This window comes from Fukomys damarensis, unplaced genomic scaffold (genome assembly GCF_012274545.1).
Source record: "Fukomys damarensis isolate Sample0158 unplaced genomic scaffold, DMR_v1.0_HiC HiC_scaffold_4, whole genome shotgun sequence".
In the NCBI taxonomy this organism is placed as follows: Eukaryota; Metazoa; Chordata; class Mammalia; order Rodentia; family Bathyergidae; genus Fukomys; species Fukomys damarensis.
Window position 1 is genome coordinate 45,344,091 of NW_022900916.1, and position 6,184 is coordinate 45,350,274.

Sequence of the window (6,184 nt, forward strand, 5' to 3'; positions counted from 1 at the left end):
TTTTTTTTTTTTTTTTTGGTACTGGGGATCGAACTCAGGCCCTTGTGCTTGTGAGGCAGGCACTGGAACCACTGAACTAAATCCCTAGCCCACCATCCAATACATTTTAACCAGATTTTTCAGATGCATGTGACAGAAAAACAAGGCAATAATCATGCAAAAATTGGTACTGGCTATTTCACTTTGCATTAAACAACCACTTTTAGGGGTTAATGTTATACTTTTGAATATCTTGCTGTGGTTATATTTTCCACACTGCACATTTACAGTAGCTAAATGAGAAATAAGGCTATCATTAGATGCATACCTAAGCAGCACATTGTGAAATAATGCACTAAGTGAAGCAGTAAATCCAAATTGGCTAGGCTGGAAGGTAGAGTGTTTTATGATATTGACTTTGGGTTCCTCACCAAACTAAAGGTTTAAAGAACAGTGGCAGAGTATGGTCTGTTGTATATTTGTTAGATCTCATCTGTCCTAAGTATTGTATCTTATGCATAATATATTTCATCACTGTCAATTGGAGCCATACTTTATCCAAAATGACCAGATAGTATCACTACCACCAAGATCCTGGACCACAGCCAATCTTCTGGCATTTCAGTGATCCTTGATGCAACCCAACACCACTGTGAACGGGATGTTGAAGCAGCTGTTACAGTAAACTAAGAGGGCATTTGCAACCACTGAGCAGAAGAAACACAAAGCAAATTGTACAGACAAATTTCAAGTAATGTAATAATGTCTTCAACAAAACAATCTTTCTGGTAAAGAATCATGTATAAGCCAAGGAAGACTTGAAAATGCAGTAGTCATTTGTCAATAAAAAATTTGCCTTTGGTAAAAATTAGGAAATTGTGAATTGTGTATATGTCTTTGTCAATCTGGGATTCTAGCATGGGTGAGTTTTCAAACCACTCTTGTGGATAAAGAAGAACAGAGTTAGGAATAGAAATAGGAAGTAAATCAAATAGAGAAAAGATTGGCAATTAAGATCTGGAAAACATAAAATGTGTTAATAGGAAGAAAATATTCTCAGAAGCATGAATGAATCGGGGCATGTAAAAACAAAGCCAATAAAAACAAACTAGTGATATGTCAACACAGAAACAGGGTAAGGGACTGATGTTAAGTGTCAGGATATCTATGAGATTAAATCACAATGACATTAAGCATTTGGATACAGAAACAGGAAAAAAACTTGTTAATATGAGATAGCAAATTTGTTAAACAATGAATGATTCTTGTCTTCCTCCGTTTTCCTGGCCACTAAAATTTTGGCTTTAACTAGTCAATTTTTCCCTTTCTACTGATCTCCAAAACATTTCCTATCTCATCTAACTGATTTTTCCTGCTTTCCTGAGGCAGTATTAGAAACAGAAATTTGGGTAGAAAGAGAAAAATTTGGTGCTAATGGAGTTTATGAACCTATACTTGCATGGGAGTTATTTTAAAGGAATTTTGGAGTGAGAACACAGAAGTTATCATATGAAAGAGAAGCTGATGAAGGACAGAGGGAAGGAGGATTTCAAGTATTGCAGAGGATTACATGCCTCCTTCATGGAATTTAAAAAATACATATGAAAGTCTTGAATTGTTTTAAAATTATTACTTTTGTTGTTGTGTTCCAGCTGCTTTGCTGATCTGACCCTGGACCTCATGGTCTCTGTCTCTATAAACATTACATTAACTTGTCCATAATCTTTACTCTGATCCAACAGCTGTGCGTGTGTCTTGTTGAGACTGAAATGGAGAGAGGGAGCCTAAATAGCAACTTAATGTGATAAATAAAAAATAATTGTACAAAACAAATTATAACTTGTTTTCCTGAATCATCGTTGGCCTTGTCATTAGTGATAGTAGGGGATTTTCTGCATTATGTTGTGAACATAAAGATACACAATTTTAATGGGTTATGATTTTAGTTGCTCCATTCTGTTTTTTCAATTCTCAACTATAAATCCAGAATAATACATAATAAATACAGAAATTTTCAAAAACACAGTAAGATGACTATAATTTAGTTTTAAAAATGTTTATTTTTCTTAAGTTTATATTGCTCACCTCAAGTATACAGTATCCTTGTTCTTTCCATGTATAGGTTTTGGATACATACATATCAACATGCAAGTAGATAATTATAGATTTATCCCAATTGCACCCTTCTTTTATTCCTTCCCATATCTGTCTGTCTGTCTCTGTCTCTCTCTCTCTCTCCCCTCTCTCTCTTTGTACACACGCAAACACAATTTATTGATACAGTTTAAAAGGTGACAATAGATAAGGTTTATTCCTTGACCAAAGCTAAGAGTTTGATGGCAATCTTCTTTAAGTCTCACAGCTTCAGCCATTATGAGAAGAATCCTGTGGTTTAACATATGTTTTAAAAAGGCTTATGTGTTGGCAAAGTTCAAGTTCAATATTGCTACATCATGAGCTAAGGGTGATAAAGAAACCTTGCTTCCAATGGCTATATGTATGGCTGTTTGGATATCAAACATGTAAAGACTATTCATACCATAAAAAGCCACAGGAAACAATAGCATAGAATTAGCATCAATTGAGACCTGCTGGAGAAGTAACTAGGAATGCACCTGATTGTGTCCAATACAGGACTACGTGCAGATCAGTACTCCAATAGCAGCATCTGGAAAAGCAGACTTCCCTTTAGCTCTGTAGTTTCACCTGAAAAGTATAAACAGGAAAAGTTATCTGGATCTTTATCATTTTTAATGACTCTGTATGTGGTTCAAAGGGCTAAATATAAAGGCCAGCTCTTGAGTGTGACCTGCCCATTTCAAATCTAAAGTGAATCTCCATCAAGTTTTCTTTCAGCTTAAAATAATAGATATTATTTTTCTCCAAATTCCCTCCAATGTAGTTTTTGAACACATAGTTTTACGTAGGAAATTTTTTTCCTTTGAGTTCTATTATATAATTGAATCTTCCTAGAAGATGGTGAGATCAACTGTTTTATGCTATGAAGAATACTAAAGATACTTGTTAGCCTAAGCTGTTGCTTTCCCAAGAACAGGTACCAGTCAACCGAGATGAGGTCTTTATCCTATGACAAAAACCTTTATTTGCCCAGAGATCTCTAATTCCCCCTGAGATGTGCCATTTGAACTCTATCAGAAAGGTTCTGAGAGATAATGCACCACGAGTTTAACTTACTTATCAACACACCCTCAGAAATGCAGTCACTCCAGTCAGTTCTAATTGTACTTAAAACTGTTCTTCCCAAGGGTGATTTTCTGTTCTCAGGATAAAGAATGAGCAGATACTCATCCTGGGCAGAGGTGATCTCTGACGCCTGTGCTTTACTTAAGGATCAATCCAGCCTCACTATAGTTCTTTTTTTTTTCTTTCTTTTTCTTCAGTTTATTGGTACATTTTAGGGATACAGTACAGTTACATTCATTGTTGGGATCTTGTACCTTTACATGACAGGCCTTGGTTCTCATTTTTTCCCCCTTTTCCCTGCCCTCCCTTCACCCCCTCCTCCCCTCCCCATTTACAAGCACTTTATTTCCATTTTTTCAATTTCTCATATTTTTTTCTTTTCCCTTATTACCTTTCCCCTAACCTTCCCACTTTCCCTACAACTTTAGCCCTTTTCTTCCTATTTGACATTGTTAATTATCTCATTAGGATCTTGTGTACTATGATAGTTTTTCACAACAGAAAAACTATTTGGTATTTACACATGTGTGACGTATTTATTTCACTTAGAAGTATATCCTCCAAATATATCCATGTTCCTATGAATGAATTTAATTTCTCATTCTTTATGGCTAAGTAGTATTCCATTTTATAGAAAAACCACATCTTCTTTATCCAGTTTCCAACTGATGGGCAAATGGACTGTTTCCAAGTTTTAGCTATTACAAACTGTGCTGCTATAAACATAGGTGCGCATATATCACTGTGATATGATTCTTTTAATTCTTTTGGAAACATACCCAGCAGAGCTATGGCTGGGTCAAATGGAACCTCTAGTCCCATCTCTTTGAGGTAGCTCCATATTGATTTCCATAGTGGTTGCACCAGTCTGCACTCCCACCAACATCAGAGAAGGGTTTCTTTCTCTCCACAACCCCGCCAACAGTTGTTATTGTGTGATTTCTTGATAGCAGCCTTTCTTTGTGGGTTGAGCTAGAATCTCAGTGTTGTTTTCATCCGCATCTCTTGAAAGACCAGTGATATGGAACATATTTTCATATATTCACTTGCTGCTTTTACTTCTTTGTCTGAGAAATGTCTGTTCATTTCAGATGCCCATTTTTGAATGATGTCTTTTTATTTGGGGGGTGCTGGTTGTTTTGAGTTCTTTATATATTCTACCTAATAGTCCTTTGTCTGAGGAGCAGTTGGTAAAATTTTTTTCCAATATTGTAGGTTGTCTCTTAGTTCTGTTGATGGTTTCTTTTGCAATGCAGAAACTTTTTAATAAGATGAGATCCCAGTTGTTGATTCTTTCTGCTAGTTCCCATGCTACTGAGGATTTGTTCATAAAGTCTTTTCCTATGTCAATGTCTTCAAGAGTTCAGCCTAACTTACCTTCCAGCAAGTTTAGTTTTCTGTTTTAATATTTAGATCTTTAATCCATTTGGATTTTAATTTAGTGCATGGTGAAAGATAAGGGTCTAGTTTTAACCTTTGCCAGGTTGAGATCCAGTTTTTCCAACACCATTTATTAAAGAGGCTATCTTTCCTCTAGTGGGGATGGTTAGCTCCTTTGACAAATATGAGGTAGCTCAGTACATCTAGAGTTGTTTTTGTGTCTTCCAGTCTGTTCCACTGATCCTCAGGTCTGTTTCTTTGCCAGTACCATGCTGTTTTTATCATAGTGGCTTTGTAGTATAGTTTCAAATTGGGAATTGTTATACCTGCTGCCATGTGTCTGTTGCCTAGTATGGCTTTTGCTATTCTAGATCTCTCCTGCTTCCAAATAAATTTTTTGATTCTTTTTTCTAGTTCTGTGAAATATAGTGTTGGAATTTCAATTGGCATTGAATTGAATCTGTACAGCACTTTTGGTAGTACAGCCATTTTCACTATGTTGATTCTTCCTACCCAGGAGCAGGGGATATCTTTCCATTTTCTTATATTCTCTTCAATCTCTTTATTTATTTATTTATTTTTGGTACCGGGGATCGAACTCAGGTCTTTGCATTTGTGAGGCGGGCCACCAAACTGCTGAACTAAATTCCTGGCCCCTGATCTCTCTTTTTAGAGTGCTATAGTTTTCAGTGTAGAGGTCTTTTGCTTCTTTTGTTAGGTTGATTCTTAGATACTTCATTTTTTGGAATGCTATTGTGAAAGAAATTGTTTCCCTAATTTCTCTTTCAGTGAGTCTGTTATTTGTGTACAAGAAGGCTATTGATTTTTGGCTGTTGACCTTGTATCCAGCTATTCTGCTAAAAGTGTCCATTAAGTCTAGAAGTCTTTTGGTAGAGTTTTTTGGGTCTTGTTTTTATCTTTGTTCAACTTTGGTAATTCTTAGGTATCTAGGAATCTGTTCAGGACTGTGCTTTTCTTTGTTGGTAAGCTTTTAAATACATTTTCAATTTCACTGATTGTAATTGGGGTGTTTCAAATGTTTTTATCTTCTTTGTTCAATTTTGGTAATTCATAAGTATCTAGATATCTGTCCATTTCTTCTATGTTTTCCATTTTATTTTATTAAAGTACAGGTTCTCAAAGTAAGTGTTGACTATCCTCTGGATTTCTATTGGATCTGTTGTGAGTTCACCTTTGTCATTCCTAAATGTATCGATTTGTGCCTTTTCTTTCCTTTTTTGATAAGGTTAGCTAAGGGTTTATCAATTTTATTTATTCTTTCAAAAAACCAACTCTTCGATTCATTTATTTTCTTGTATCATTTTCTTAGTTTCCATTGCATTGATTTCTGCTCTAATTTCTAATTTCCTTCTAATTTCCTCTCTTATTCAAGCTTTGGGTTTTTCTTGCTCTTGTTTTTCTAGGAGTCTAAGATTCATTGTTAGGTTGTTTGTTTGAGCTCGCTGTTTTCCTAGTGTGGGCATTCAGTGCTATGAATTTTCCACATAGAACTGCTTTCATTGTGTCCCATAGATTCCTGTATGCTGTACTGGCATTTTTGATTATTTGTAAAAGCTGTCTAATTTCTTCTTTAATTTTCTCTGTGATCCATTGATTGTTC

The 6,184-nt window shown here is 35.4% G+C and overlaps 1 long non-coding RNA gene across 1 annotated transcript in view; it reads left to right on the top strand.

Moving 5' to 3' along the window:
• The window catches only part of LOC104869933, a 16,824-nt gene extending 16,041 nt beyond the window's left edge, over positions 1–783 (top strand). The window contains exon 3 of the long non-coding RNA XR_782403.1: positions 605–783. This is a non-coding gene — a long non-coding RNA (uncharacterized LOC104869933). The remainder of the gene's footprint in view (positions 1–604) is intronic.
• The last annotated feature ends 5,401 nt before the right edge of the window (positions 784–6,184 follow it).